General features: G+C 36.2%; 1 protein-coding gene across 3 annotated transcripts in view; it reads right to left on the bottom strand.

Annotated features, from left to right (window-relative positions):
- Window positions 1–322: 322 nt before the first annotated feature.
- Window positions 323–16,887, bottom strand: part of LOC122517355 (forkhead box protein O-like) — a 91,811-nt gene continuing 75,246 nt past the window's right edge. For all 3 annotated transcript variants that reach the window (XM_043635701.1, XM_043635702.1, XM_043635700.1), the window contains one exon: window positions 323–642. The gene's annotated coding sequence lies outside the window, so the exon portion shown is untranslated. The remainder of the gene's footprint in view (window positions 643–16,887) is intronic.

The following is a 16,887-nucleotide window of genomic DNA, read 5'->3' as shown; positions in this document are numbered from 1 at the left end:
ACGCGTTGCGCTTTTCTCTCGAATGGAGAATTAGAAAATGACAAAAAAAAAAAAGAAAAAAGAAAAATAATAGAAAAATCCGAAGGAATATCGAGCTGAAATGAAGAAACAATGTTTTCCGAAATAAAAGGCTATCTCTTCGTGAAAAATAATCGAACATAATATTATATCGATGATAATAAAGTACGATGATACTGATTTCGATCGAGAAATCGTAAATATCCCCTTTATCCTTTTTTTTCAAATTTGTCGTTGTCATTATTTCATCGATCTTGCGTGTCCAGAACTAGTCCTTTATTTTTCATTCTTCTTACCTATTCTCTTTTCTCTCTAATATTGTTTTATTTAATTTATTTATTTTTTTCATTGAAGTATCCAGCCTCCTTCTCGAGAAGAATGAATAAGAAGAGAAGGAGGATAAAAAGGACTAGGCAGGAAAAAATAAGGGAGAGAGAGGAGTGAGAGAGGATAAGGGGTTGAAGAGATAGATACGCCCTTTCCGTTAATTATTCATTGCGTCACAATTGCACTAACGTAAAGTTGTATTTTTGAAGTATGCGTATCGTCGTGGTCTGACATAGTTATGTCTAAATCTTATCACAAGTGCTCGATCCATCCTTGCATCCTCGACAATCGGACAGTCTGAAACATAAATTAATATCATCGAATAGTTATTAAATATAATTATTATAAACATTTGATATATGGACCGTTTTTATTGTGAAAAATTGATGCAAATCGTTCATTTATTGCCGTATTAAATGCATTTGAAATTTTGTCAATGTTTCAAAAACAAATCTTATAATCTGGAGATACTGTGATTCGACAGAAAAAAATAAGCTCTTTGATATCATATGATCGAGCTAACGTGTACACCTGCGAAAATACAAACCGAATTCGTTATCGTTTATAACTAGTTGAACAAAAAAAAGAAAAAAAAAGTGCGAGTAACGTCGATACGAAAAGGCTTTTATTTCAAAGTTATTATCGATACGCCATATGTAATGTAAGTATTATTAGCCTATGCCTTTCGTGAAAAGGGAACCACTTGTCCAAACACCAGATTGTCTAAACTTCCTACGATGTTCCGCGAAAAATTAAAATCGCGTATATCATTAAAATGAGAATTTTCGAAAATTGCAATAAAAGTTACATGCTATTTAACTAGTATTATTTTACGTAGTAGTATTTTAACGTTTTTGGTTTGTAAATCAACAAAAAAAAAAGAAAAACATGATTAAATACATTTTTCATTACCGACAATTTTTCTTTCTTATTACGCAACGAACAGAACGAGGGAAAAGACAAAAGAAAGATCGAACGCGAGTAAAAAAGGGAAAGAAAAAGGACAAAAAAAAGGAAAAAGAAAAAAAAGAAAATAGAATGGAAACTAAAAATAAGAACGGAAATGAGAGAAATTTCAGAAAAGAGTTCCGAGTTTCTTCTTTTGCTCGATTTGCTAGCGTAAGTCGTACCGGACGTTCCCCGGCATTCGTACGATAAAGACGCGAACCAAGAAGGGAATAGTCAAAAAAGGGAAAGAAAGAAGAAGAAGAAGAAGGAGACGAAAGGGAGAAGAAGAAGAAGAAGAAGGAGAACGGGATCGTTGAAACGGAAGCATTGTTTAGGAAGAACTCGATATATACTCGTGGAAAAGAGATGGAAGAGAAACGAATTCAAGCCCTTCCTACCAGCATCTACCCCCCACCCCCACCTCCCACCCACCCTCCCTTGTTCCCATCTTCCTTTCCACTCCTCGTACTTTCTCATTCTCTTTCTCTCCTTCTCTACTAGCAAACGTGATTTACATGCACGCCCCCAACAGTCGTAGTTCGCTTTTATCGTAGCACTTTTCGCGTAACCATACATACATACATATATGCACATATATATCTATAGGATTGGTACAGTTGAAAGCGTAGAAAGACAGAAATAAAGAGAGAAAGAGAGATAGAGAGAGAGAACAACGAGGACCGACGACGAACGGACGGACGGACGGACGGACGGACGGGGTTCGTTCGAAAATCCTGGAATTGGGTTTTACGTTTGGCACGTCATTACTTTGTTTATGAGCATAGGAACGCGTTGAGACAGGGAAGAATAAGTGTAGCTCGTCGTTTTTCGGGTCTAATATTTACCGGTCGGTCAAGCTCGTCGCGCCATTTTCCTAGGGGCTCGCGAAAAAAAAAATGAAAAAAAAATGAAAAAAAAAGGGGCTCAAACCTATAGGACAAAAATGAACAAAGATGGAGGAAAATAATTCAAACGGTGGAAGAGAGAGGGAAAACGTTCCAATGGGAAGAGCATAGCTCTTCAGATCGTATCGTTGGAGGAGGATCTGTGCCACACTTTGGCAAGAAACCAATAGCGAATAATTTCTACGTTTAGAAAGGACACGTCTCGTTGTACTTTTGTTTTTCTTTTTTTTCTATTTTTTTCTATTTTTTATTGCTATCATAGATGACTTCTTCGACAATTTTTTTTATTCGATTAATTTTCGTAAATGATAATAACGTTTTTATTTGTGCCCATAATTATGAAAGTGGTGATATTGTCAAAAATGAATAATGTTAGATAGTGTTTGTTAGTTTAATATTATATAGAATTCATTGAATGTTCAAATGTAATCTTTTAAATATCTCGAAACAAGAAATATATGACTTAGACTACTTTCATAATTATGGGCACATTTGTAATTGGTAGCGTGCAAGCGACGAGTTCTCCAAAATGGTCGGCAGCGAATATCAAAGTTTAGATTTTGACGGATTTTTGTCCTGTACGATTAAATATTCGTTTTTTTGATGAAGTATTTTTCAATATACTGTATTTCTCTCGTAAATGAAGTAAACAAAGAAAAATGAATACGACAACAGTTATAATCATAAATATGAATATGATTAATTTTGGAAACTTAACTCGGCATTTATAAATCCCTGTAATTTCTCTCGTAATTAAAATAAAGTAACTAAATGAGAAACGGCGGGTACCGTAAGTGCGATAAATGTGTACTAATAAATCGAATTCTCGCGTATTCCCGGTGGTATTATCGAGAGGGACGAATAATTGCAACGCCTTACGAAGAATCCACTTCGCGTTCTTCATTACGAACAGCTGAGTGAGAGATAAGATTTAATGGTTCGTTAAATGGCACTCCGTCTCTCTTCCTTTCTCCCTCATTCTCTCTCTCTCTCTCTCTCTCTTTCTCATTCTTTCTTTTACTTTCAAAAACAATCCGATATGCTATCGGATTTACTCTTCGTTCATGAAGTTATCCGTACAATTCTAACGATAGAAACGATATTTAGACGTCTCGAAATAGATACTCAAATTATTTTTACCTTTATACGAATCAAAATCGTAACCATGTCCTATTTTCATTTATCTAATAAATGTAGATCAAATTCTATGATTTTCATTTGAATTCTAATCTTTCAATTTTGTGTTTACGATTCCTATATCAATATAATTGTATTAGGTTGGTGCGTATGAAATGTCGGCTTTTTAAGTGAATATTTAAAACTACATATCTCTTTTTTCGAAAGTTGTTTATTTAATGAAAATATGCTCCATTCGCTTCAATATACTTTTTCCAACGAGATTATAATGCACAGATGTCGGTCTTCAAGAAATTCTGATCTTTAGAATCAATAAACTCATATTAAAAAATTACACGAAAATATCGGTTGAATTCATATCCTTATAAAATTGAAAAAAAATTAAAAAATTAAACATTTTTGAGAAAATCTGTTTTGTTGAAATGTGACTCTGGCTGTCGACGGTACGACTATAAACGAAATTATGCCAAAAATAAAAGAATAAGGAAAACAGGGAGGACAAACGTTCACATGTAAGGAAAATCCGACATTTCATATGCACCAACCTAATGTTTGTATCGTTGAAAAAAACTTTGTATGTTTCTTTCGATAAATTTAAATTAAGATTATATATAAGAAAAAGTATAATCTCTCTTAATAAAAAAATTAAATAATTTTTCGTATAACGAACGGTTCTTTATAAATAAATATCCATCCATATTTATTTAACTATTGTATTTCCATGATTTGATGTCGTAGTAGTCGCATATACTAAAATCAATCACTCAAATTCTTTCTTTCTTCAAATTCTTCTTCTTCTTTTCCTTTTACTTTTTCTTTTACTAAGAAGAAACCCGTTTGTATTCGCGTCGCGATTTAGAACGACTGGCCGTTGAAAGGAAAAGCACTTAGGTTTGCGGAAACAGGAAGAAGGAAGAGAAATTCCTAAAAGAGAATGGAGAAAAGTAGTAAAAGGTAGATATAGATGCGTTCGAGTATCTTGTCGTTTCGTATCGAACATTCTGTTAATACACATACACACACAGATACACGCGCGTAAAAAGTCTGCGAACGTTACGGATTAAGTTTTAACAACGATTTAACCATTTGAAAGAGCAAAAAAAAAAGGAGACCGATGGACAACGGCACTCTCCTTGGTAATCGCTTTCCGATTTCGATTTCAACGACACGACGTTTCAGATATTTTTATATTATTTGTCTTTTTTTCTTTTTTTTTTCTTTTTCATCGTAATCATTTCTTTTACTCCAAACCCCCACACCGATTCGTAATTATAATATTTAGTCGTTAATCGATACATGTTAAATTATGCTTGTTCGCAAATATGAATGATCAAACTAAATAACAAAAGGTATATTATCCGTCAAGATTGACTAATTGTAGGAAACATCGATAAAACGTGTCTACTTCCTTTCCGAAAGAAGGGGAAAAATCTAATATTAGTCATGTCCTTCCTTCCTTCCTTTCTCTTTCTTCCTTATTTCTTTTTTTTTCTTTTTATCTTTCGCGGCATTGCTCGAGTCCTATCAGATTTCGGTAGATTTAGATGGCGAATGATGTAGAGTAGAAAGAAGAATGGTTAAGAGAATCCCTACTACGAGCACTTTCCCAAACTTTTTCACATAAGCAGCCACATAACATAGACATACATAGATGTTGATGTACGTGTGCTTTATCTCACACGTGGAAAGACCATACACGTTCCGTTTTCGTTGCAGAATGAAAGATCGTGCGTCGATGGTAAAACGTACCCCCCTCAAACACCCTCTGCTTCCTGCTAATGGATTCTGCACTCTGATTTCACCTACTCTTTCTTTCTTTCTTTCTTTCTTTCTTTCTTTCTCTTTCCCTCCTTTTTCATTTCTTCTATTTTTCTTTCTTTTTTTTCTTTTCCATCGTCCACTCAAATTCATACTCATTCCGTTTGTGATTTCCCCTCCCCCTATTGTATTATATCCATAATACGTTAAAAATGAATCTCCTACTTGAATATATTTAATTCGAAATTTCTTTCGTCAGATTTGATTTGAAGGAAAATTTCGTTAATTATTTTCTTCGTGTTTAATACCATAAAAAAAAGAAAAGATTTAGCGGTAACGTATACACTAATCTATCTTCGAAATATCATCGATAAAACTGTTCCAATTCATTTTCTTTTTAGGCAATTTCAGGGACGTCTCTCTATACAAAATATCGAGGACAGATTCAAATATACGAAGCATCGTTTGATTTTAATCTAAAAAAGTAGGCGACGCCATTCTTCCAGCAACTAAAGAGAGAAAGAGAATGAATAGTAGTGGTTTGTGTGCATATGAGTGTGTGTGTGTGGGTATGTGAGAGATACAAATAGGCAGAAAGAGAGCTCAGTTTTTAATATTTTTAATTTTCGCTTGGAAAGCGTCGTTTTTATATGTCCTGACATCACACGCGTACACGCGAACACGCACGAACACACACATATAAATCCACATTTACGAAAGGACACATTAAAAGCGAATCTGTACTAGAGGATACGTATACGCGCATTTAAACGGGGAATGGAAAAAAAATAGCCTGGGTATATACGTTTCCGATGTATGATCTGCCAATTGATATATATATATACATATATATATATATATAGATATGTATGTATGGGTATATAAAGCAAACTCGAGCAAAAATGTCGAGGCTGATTGAATTAGATTGAGATACGCGTTGTTAAAAAACGTCCAACGAGGTTGCACATACATAGTAACGCACATATATATATATATATATATATATATGCATGTACGCAGGTAGATGAACCGAATAGAAGACAATTTATAGCTGCAAAAGTTTTCGTTACGTATATTTGGTGTGGTACATCTATTTTATCGTTAACTTAGATATAATATTACGTACTAAATTCAGTGATTTCGCGTTTAGCAAATGCTCAAATTACGATTTCCTATGCTTTCGTATCTTAAAGGAACTTAATGACGATATAACGAATGCACTCCCACGTTAACGTTGTTATCATCTAATCAAGTTTGTCTTCAAGAAAAATGAAGAAAAGAAAAGAAAAAAAGGATACTTTTTGGAGATTGCACAAGTTGAAGAAACAAATCAAAAAAAGGAAAAGAAAAAAAAAGGAAGACTCTCAATACGGTGAGATTTGGGAAAAGAGAAAAAGAAGAAGGGTGGATTAGCGCCATCAGTATTATTCGAACGGGGGTTGATGTCCCACGTAGACGTTTGACATCGGCGTGTACAGGTTGCGGTGGAATAGAAAGAAAAAAAGAAAGAAAGAAAGCAAGAGAGAGAGAGAGAGATGCTTTCGAGGGAAAGAAAAAAGAAGACCGAGAGAAGCCTGCTCGTGGCGGTTTGCGGGGGTGGTTTGGTGGGGGTGGTTTGGTGGAGGTGGCCACGTGGCGCCGCGGCGCGCCGGAACGGCGCCGACCTCCCGCACGTTCCTCCCCCACGTTCCAAAGACCAGACGACCCATAGGACCCTACCGTCCTTCTTCCCTTTCGACTTTAGAGAAGGAAGCACTCTTCTATCGACCTTGCCTTCTTCTTCTTCTTCTTCTTCCTCTTCTTTACCTTATATTCCAAAGTTTGGAAAGGTCCGTTCTTTGCGTTATCTTTTCATGTAGGATTAAATATCATTTCATTGATGATAATACTAGTTGGTAATTGGTCGTTAGAACGTCCAAATTGTCGCACGGTGCTTACGTTTATTATCGTAAGTTAACGTCGACGAAGCCGTCACTCTGACGTATTTATAGCTCGTCGGTTGATCGTACATGGGGGAAAGGGGGAGGGCAGAGGGGGGTAGGGGGCTTTCGTCGGCCCATCGATACTACTACCGAAACCTCCGAGTTCTCGAGCAGCAGGCTGGAGCCTGACTAAGTGAACGTATCGATTTCCTCCAGCTAGTAGTAGTAGTAGTAGTAGACTGTAGATAGAAAAAGGGAGAATAAGTTAGAAGTAGAAGGAAGAAGTAGTAGTCGTGATTCAAGCTTTTCGATTCGACCATTTTCATACATCAGCTACGAGCGTATTTCGCGACATTTTTAGAAATTTCATGGCCACTCTCTTTCGTATAGCAGATATCCCCAAATGATACTCGAAAAAGGGGAATAAAAGAGGAAGAAGGATAAAGAATATACTGCCGTTAAAAATTACGTCATTGTTCTTTATCGAAAAAGAGAGAAAAATGCAGGCAGGAAGGAGAAAAAGAAAGAAATTCCGAAAGACGACCTTGGTTCGGTCAAAGTAATCTACCGAAAAATGTTGCTCCTTGAAACTTGGATTAACTCGATCGCGATGCGAGTTTCTTAGAAATGGAATGATCGATAGATCATTTCGAAACTTTTTCTAATATGAAATATTTCACCGAATTGGATATATTCGCGTAACTAAAATAGATACGAAATTTATATAGTATACATTTTTCATCTAAAAATCTTTCACTCATGCGTAACTTGAATTAACTTAAAAAAAAAAAAGGAAACACGAAAATGATTTCGATCTAGACACGAATGAATGAATTAACGGAAGAAAGAAAGAAAGAAAGAAAGAAAAAAGCAAGGATATTTCTTAAGTGGAACGAGACGTCGATGAGTCGGACGGGATCCTAGTGGCAGGAGAAAAAAGAATGCCACGGATCGGACTCGGTCCGTTCCTTCGAGTTTTCACCCCCGCACGGTGCTCGCCATTTTTATGGTTACGTCAGCATGTTTCACTTGCCGACTCTGAAAGTTTTCGTTCGGCGACAAGATATTTCAAGTGGTTGGTTGGTTGGTTGGTTGGTTGGTCGGTCGGTCGATCGGTCGGTCGGTCGGTCGGTTGCTTGCTCGGTTCTTCGTTCCAAACTGAAATATTGGACGGTTCTTTCTTGCAGCCGCGTGTTTCTACTTCCCAGATACCACCCCCACCAACCCCTTCTCTCTCTCTCTCTTTCACTCTATCGCGTATCACGTCATTCGGCATCTCACGCGCCCTTCTTTTTCCAACCCCTCGTATACTTATTCTCTTTTTCTTTCCCCATCTCCGTTTCCTGTCATCCCCTTCTTCTTCTTGTTCTTGTTCTTCTTGTTCTCCTCTTCAACATCAAAAGAGAAAAATTCTCCATTTTACCTTCCCGGCGCCTTCTTCATCTCTCTCTCTCTCTCTCTGTCTTTTACAGGAAAGAACTTTTTCACGACTTACGACATAACGCGCATTAAGAGCAAACCACCACGCCTAACTATCCATGAATGAATTACATCCTCTCCTGCCCAAGCACACCGCTAATTTCGGAATCGCGATCCGAAAAAACATTGAAAGTGTCTATTAATTCGAGCGGACGGCAAAGCTTCGTTCCGCTCCGTAGATCTCGTAAGAAAAGTATACGGGCTAGATGAAAAATAGAACAAATATAATAGAGCATGTAATAATAATAATAAAAGAAGGAAAAGAGATTATATTTTTGTGGGAAATGAAAATCGAGCAATTGTTGAAGTTTGAAAGAAGCGATAAAATGTAGGATGGATTTTGATTTTGTACAGTAGCTTTAATAATAACAATTATAATAATATTAATAATAATGAAATTAATAAGAAATGTGATAACAATCATGGTAATATAATGATAGTAATAGGAAAAGGGGATAAAGTGAAATGTAACGAACGACTACGGTTGACTACTCGAGATATAATTTCAAATCTAATTCGAAATTGATTTCTTCGTCTCGCCATGTAGAACGAATTAAATTGGAACGTTTGCTAAGTAAACGCGTCTTTTTCTATGCCACGAGACTTTTGTTCATCTCTCTCTCTCTTAGAATAACTAAAAGTAGTTACGAGTATGTAGGTATCTCTTAACTATTTTCAATGATCGAAAAATAAAACGTCTCCCCGAGACGATATTATTTTGAGATTATTTGGGAATATAAACTCGATAAAAGAAAAAAAAAAAGGTAGCAAACAACAAACCAAAGCAGACGTTTCAATCGAAATCAAAAACAAACATTAATTTATCGTCAATGAATTTTCATCGAGTTCATTTAGATATACACGTAAGGTCTGCTATTAAAGATCGTGTAAAAGGAAGAGTTCGAAGAGTTGTTTCAGAAGACTATTAGATTTCTCCGAACCAAAATGTTCTATGAGAAAAGGATAGAAAGAGAGAGAGAGAGATAAATAGAGGAATAGCCAAATAGGATGTAATACTGCATACGAGGCGTCGACATCTGAAAATACTTTGCCGAAAATACGATTATTCGTTTGCCAGAAGATAATAGTCTCATTACTTTAGTCTGCCTCTTAATTCTCGGTCAATTCGATCTAGTCAATTACCAAAGTAAAACAGAGAGAGAGAGAGAGAGATAGAGAAGAAGAAGAAGAAGAAGAATAAGAAGAAGAGAAAGAGAAAGAAAAGGATTGTCAATGATGATCGATAATGTTCGATGAAACGACAAATAAATTGCACATCCTCGACTTGGTTTTTCCTATTTCAAAAATCAAACGACTTTTTTTTTTCTTCATAATCGTGATAAGTTGCTGACTTATCGTTTAGGTCACGCGCGTACTCGAAGAAAAAGTAAAAGAAAGCGAAAGAAAGAGGGAAAATAAAAGAGATAAATAACGAGACCACGTACGAAGATTCTCGATCATTCTTCTTTGAAAGAGAGAGAGAGAGAGAGAGAGGAGTTAAGAGGTTAAAGTTCACGTCGCATACATCGTTCTCGCGTCGAAATACCCAGTCTCTTCCCCTCTTTTTCTTTCCTTCTCTGTAAGTTGCTCTTTCGTGGAAAAGTCCGCGTTAGAAGGAGCTAATTGTGAGTAATAGATCGTCCCTTGATCCAAATAGAGAATCGACCCTTCTCTACTACCGATGCTAGACTACCTCGAATTGTCAAGCAAAGGAAATAAAAGATAACCTTACTATCTCTCTCTCTCTCTCTCTCTCTCTCTCTCATTTTCTTGATTTCTTTCTATCTTATTTTCAGTAGGCCGCGAACACTATGGAAAACTAAAATTGTCAGCCCTGACAGATCTACGAGCGTTGCCCTGATAAATTCAATTAAATAATTATACTTTTCTCTTCTCCTTCTTCTTCTTCTTCTTATGTCGTACTTCGCGAAACTCTCTCTCTCTCTCTCTCTATCTCACACTTTCTTCTCGTTTTCGGACACTTCGGTATATCGTCCCCCTGCGAGAAAAGGAGACCTCTTGACATTTGGAAGGAACGAGAAGCCATTTCTGAAGTTTATAGCCGAGTCTTCTCTGATCGTACGACAACTACGACTACTACTACTACTGCTGCTGCTACTATTACTACTACTACTACGAGAGACAGAGACAAGGTGAGGAAACTGAGAAAGGAAGACGACGAGAGCGGTTCGTCTTAATATAAAACGAGTTGGTAAGTTTGGTGCAGCGAATAGGAAAGCTAACTTATAATGCGATTTGTTTAATCGGCGCCAACTACTTTGTTCCGTCCGTTTGTCGTTTTCAGTCGTTCTTAAGAAGAAACGAGAAGGTATACCATCCCTTTTCTATACGATTCCTCTTTCAACCCCTATTTCAAAGCCCCTTTTTCAACAACTCTTTATCCAGCTCGACCTTTTTTTATTCGCACTATTAACAAAAAATATCATCTTTTATTTCCCGTTCGATTAGAATATTTTCATTTGTTCATTTGATCATTCGATTAACTAACAAATCTAGTATTATCTTCTGACTTATGTTTTTTTTACGACACGACATTTATGCGTCATATTCGATAGCTTAAACGATACGATTATGATGTATTTATATATTTACGTTCGTAATACACAGAAGTCTGATGAAATGATGACTGAAAGTTTGCTTTTTACGGACTCTAAAATCGTAGTCATTCGGAAAAATTAAAAAAGCCGCGTATCAGGGACTCGTAAATTCTTCTTTACGACGATCGTAACTGTAGAAACTATCGAACAATCTGACTACATTCTCACCGAAAGAGATTTTATTATATTATTCTTCCAGATCAACGAAATGTCTTCTTCTATGCCAGATTTATTGAAATATTATCTCACTTCGATCGATCATATCGATTATATATTTATCCAGTTACATTTTTTTTCTTGTTCATTCGAGGCTCTATTTTCGATTTAAAAGCATATTTATAAAATTATTATTTGGAAAATGTAATCAGACGTTCAATTACTGGTCAATTCTATCGATTACTAAGCCGTTCGAATATCGATTATTATATTTCGAATACTGATTTGATAACGATTAAAACGATTAATCTTTAACATCATTCCTACGGTATTTGAATTTATCAAATAGAAAAAAGAAGATAGAGGCAAGAAGTTGGATACACTGGGAGGCATGGATTGACGGATGGATCGTTGTTGCCATGACAGTCCTTTTCATGGAACGGGAAACTAGAGAAAGAGATCCCAACTACTATATATATAATCTATGATTCAATATATTAGCACATATACATATTATACTCAAAATCACTTTACATTCTAACAATATTCTCACGTTTTGATATGTCAAGTATAATTTTTATTTACTATCGTATTAAGAAACTTCGTCGCATTCTATTTTTCTATTACCGTAAGGGTTGGTTAACGGGGATGATGGAAAAACATAAGCTGATTGTCGTAAAACAATGCGAGAAATCATTGACAAATTGACGTTTATTTCGAATAATTTAGAGTCTCGATATGATAAAGTCGTAAAAAGAAAATTCCTTCTCGGACAAGCTAATAATAATTATTATACAGATAATGAAATAATATTTAATGTTACAATAAAATGGTATAAAATGAATTTACAGAAAGATCAGTCGAATGAATCTCGAAGAAAGAGAGAGAAAGAGAAAGAGAGAGAGATGAAAGAATTTTCTTTCCTGCAGTTCCGTGCAACGACCATCACGATCCACGCTTTAAGGAACTATGAGCTTGAATATCGTTGGAAAAGCTTTAAAAGTGAGTGAGTGGGTAAACAAACAGTGAGTTTGTTTACCCTTCGGAGAACGTGGAAGAGAAGAGGAAAAGACTAGAGCAGGATGCTGCTCGGATGTCGGAACACTCCTTGATACTACTACTATCTCTCTCTCTTACTACTATTTCCTTTCTTCCTTTTTCTCTTTCTACCACCATGACCTATCCCATTTCATTCTTCTCTCCTTGATCTCCCGAGGATTCGTCGAGAAAAAACAACAAACCCGTCGGCGTCCCGCCAATCTGTTACAACCTTGAACACCGCTGCAAAATACCTGCTGCATTATCATGCATTTACACGACGAATCTTACGTAAATAAATGCATTTAGTTTTACCTATCTAATTTTTTATTAAACTCATATATGAGACATAGAAAACATTTATTTTTTTACAAAACATTTTCCGAACGAATACTTTATTACTTTTTCCCATAGGACAATAAAATACGCTCGATAAAGATCGAAGTTCTTTACTTTATAGTGAAAGAGATAAATAAATAACTTGATAGATAGATAGATAGATAGGTAGATAGATAGATAGAGAAAATTCAAATGAGAGGATCGGAGGAACATCGTGTTTCTAGTTGGACGATTCGAATGTAGGAAAGTTCCTAACACTGAGTAGACCAAGATAGAGGAGAGTAGGTCTAGGAGGTGATGGAAATTCGTGTACCAACCCATCGACTACGACACGTTCATCGAGCTTAAAACAGAGAGAGAGAGAGAGAGAGAGAGATTGTCGTAACGTGTTTGCGATTAACAAGGCACGTGAGCCCTGCAAATCGCTCGGGAAGGCAACGAGTCGACGTAATTATTTCAAGGCCACTGAACATGCGATCGAGCAAACCCTTCGCGACGGATCACACTCTGCTTCGGTGATCCTGAGGCGCCGATAATCCTCATCTCATATCTCTCTCTCTCTCTATCTCTCATACCACCTTTCGTAAGATTCTTACTACACACGTTGTCCTTCCTTCCTTCCTTCCTTCCTTCCTTTATCTCCTAGAAGGATCGTTCTAACGACGATGATCGTTCAACACCATGAGCATCCGCATTATTCCGATTTACCTGCGAAGGAAGTCTACGCGAACGAGAATTCCTTCTCTCTAATCCTTTGAGACAGACTGTCGAATCTGATTCGACATATATATGTAAATATAATATATATATAATAAATGGAAGCATTCTTTTTTGGATAATTAACAGTCTATGAATTATTTCATGTTATCGTTAACTGGTCCAACATTTGATATGATTCGATGGACCAAATGATAAATCAATCTCGTAATCATAAAATAATTTGGCAAATCGTTTACAAATAGATTCCTTTAATTACAATATCAACGGTATTGAAATATACCTAATTCATTTTCATTCTGATGAAAAATTCACGTTTAAATGTCTAACTTCGAACTATTTCGCCAATCGTACATTTGTTAGTATCCAATATTTAATTAATAAATAAATAAAAATCAGAACGAGACACCTCTCTTGGTTCAAAGTAATCTGCAATAATTCAACCGAAGTTTGATAAAACTTATGTCGAATAAAAATACATTTAACGAATAGAAGTCGTAATCTTTATCTTTCTCTATAAACTAACTTCTGGAAGTAAATACTATTTCCAAGTCTGTTAGGCTAACTATTATTCCATACGCGATAAATGTACCATAGATATCCTCGTGTTCGAAGCAAAATGATTGCGAACGATGACGAAACGAAAGATAAGATGTGATAACGGTAGCAAGTAGATACATATTACGATCTTTATCGTTTTTTTACTTTCTGGATTAACGAGTCTCTCTTTCTCTCTCTCTCTCTTCCTTTCTATCTGTTTATCAGTCGCGAGTACGTGCCCCCTTAGATAACAAGATCGAGTTTACTTTCGATGATACGAACAATCCATATCGATTATCTACGTTCCATTACTTTTGAATTCGATCTATCAGGCCTATAAACACATTTCCAACTACTTTTCTTACGATTGTTAGTTTAATCTGATTTGTCGCCACTCACTTTTCTAATGATTAAAATATCTATTACGTAAGTAATGTAATACAGTTGCATGTGTAACAGAATACAGACGTAACATTAAATGAATTCGAGTTAGAATACGATTAAGGTTCAACAAATTTTATGTTATTTTTTTTCTTTTTTTTTTGGTCTATATCGATTCGACAAACGAACGGGGGGGGGGAATATCTGACGTTAATAAAAATTTGAAAGCAGAAGAAACGAATAATGGCAACTATCGTATTTGTCTAATAAAAATGAAACAAGTGCCGAAGTTAAATGGAAAAACGATGAGATCGTGTTTCACGGTTTTACGAGGGGAAAAAAAAAAAAAAGGTTGAGGGAAGGAACAAAAAAAAACGAATAGAAAAAGGTTGACAGTATCGCATCATCGATATATGCCAATCACCGAATCTGCAGAACCAGTACCTCGATTGTCCATGATGAAATTACGCGGGTGGTGGTCGAACGATGGCACGCGATGACGATGGTGTTGATGTCGCGTTATTGCGTGTTGTGTCTCGATTGGAAAAGGAAACAACTAAAAATAGACCGATAGATAGATAGATAGATAGAGATAGAGAGAGAGAAAGCTGTCACGCGTTTTAACATTGGGGGTGCGCGCACGCGGCAGGGCATCAAACAAATGACTCTCCTCAATTTGGCACATTCAGCGTGTAGCTTGTTGCGTTCCCATTCATTCGGTGCTTCATTCGGTGCTTCATTCCGTGCTACCTCATCATATACTGCCACTTTATATACTACCCGTTCGTTGTTACACCCCCGTCCCCTTTTCCTCCCATCCAACAACCTTCGTGGAATAACTCCAATACGCGCATCAAAACTTTCATTGCCCGGTGGTTACTAATACCATCATTTTTCCAAGTAATTTGTATTTAAGATGATATTTTTACAACCAATCCATTCATTCAATTGATTTTATCCGATCGATTCTTTAGCATGCTAATGAAAATTTGTACAAGAAATATATCTGTATCGTATTAGCTATATCGCGTTTGATTAAAAGTCGAGAAAAATGGTCGTAACGCGAGAATTGTATTAGAATTCGCACAAGTTCGAAAATGTTAAGGGTGCCAAAAAGCAAAGATACTACTGGAATCGTGTGTGCCGTTTTCTATTCCGATGTCCTAAGGTTTATATATATATATATAATAAATATCTATATATATGTATACACTTATTTAGCGTGTAAATACTCGGAGGACTCTGCCAGAAGAGCAACAAGTGCTCTTTTCTCCTATCAAAGCTTTCTCTGGTGGCTTACTACTAGCTTGCAAGCTCGCTTACTCGCTTATTCTTCGCTTGCTTGCTTGCTTGCGAGCTTTTACCTTACAAGAAGCTGTTCTTGATGTATCTCGCGCGTGACGAGACGTTCGTTTTCCTCCTTTGGATTTCGATTTATATTCTTTTGATGCATGTGTGAGAAAGAAGACTGTTAAAACACCGTTAAATCTAACCACTTGTATCTCTACTATGTTTCTTTCTTTCTTTCCTTCTTTCTTTCTTGGCAATAAGCCTCAGGTTTTCCTTTATTTTTCATCCCTCTTTCTTGTGCTTTCTGTAATAGCAAACGCAGTATATAGATACTCCACTTCTCTCCAGTAGCGTAGAGGTATTATCCTTTTCTTCCATTCTTCCTTTTGTCCAATCTTTTTCTTCTTTCACGAAGGGTATACCTACTACTTGTGGTCGGTGCGAACCGAACGCGTGCCAACGATTCCAACAGGCTACTTTTCTAACAGGGAGATGCCGAGATTCAACTCCTTTGGACACCCGCTGCGCGTTATCCGACTTTTACCCTTCTTCTTATTTCCGATTGTCCACGCGCGTCCATTTCCCTCTTTCCCTTTTTCCCTTTTTCTTTAACTCTTTCTTCTATTGAATTTTACTAAATTCTTTCCTTCCTCGTTTAAACGAATATCAAAAATAATTCAACTGTTTGGGATACCAGGAAAGTCGCAGCATTTATTTAAGACTGCATTTATTTTAAAACTTGACACATCATTTTCAATTTGACAAAGCAACTATTTCAGACATAGAAGAGATGGTACAAAAGAAATCTCATGAACAAAAGATCGAGGTAATATCAAAAAAAGAAAATTTGTAATTTTTAATTTTTAATTTTTTAATATATATGTAGAAATAAGTCATAATAATGAAAAGGGACGAAACGTTTAACGTTCAATAAGATTTGTTAACCCGTCCAAACTCCCTACGAAACCTATTTTAATAAATTTATTGAAGATATTTTATCGAAATAATACAATTTAAGTGTATGTAAAATACTCAATATTACGTTAAATCGTATAATTGAACAAATTGAACATCAATGCTGTTTAAATGCGAGATCGAAGAAGAAAGTCGAGCGTTAAGGGTTAAATGGTAAGAACGGTAGGTAAGAACGTGTGAATCGACAACGAGGGAAAAACGAAGAGTCGTCCTCGTCCTCGTCCTCGTCGTCGTCGTCGTCGTAGTAGTCGTCGTTAATTCTTCTAGAGGAAATCGCGTCTAGGAAAGTTTAAATTGCATTCGAGGGATCCATCGTGGCCCTGTCCGCAAAGACGCTTC

The sequence above is a fragment of the Polistes fuscatus genome, unplaced genomic scaffold (assembly GCF_010416935.1).
Source record: "Polistes fuscatus isolate 324 unplaced genomic scaffold, CU_Pfus_HIC Scaffold20, whole genome shotgun sequence".
Taxonomy (NCBI): Eukaryota; Metazoa; Arthropoda; class Insecta; order Hymenoptera; family Vespidae; genus Polistes; species Polistes fuscatus.
The sequence above is the reverse complement of the archived record's forward strand: the minus strand, read 5'-3'. Positions and strand labels throughout refer to the sequence as shown.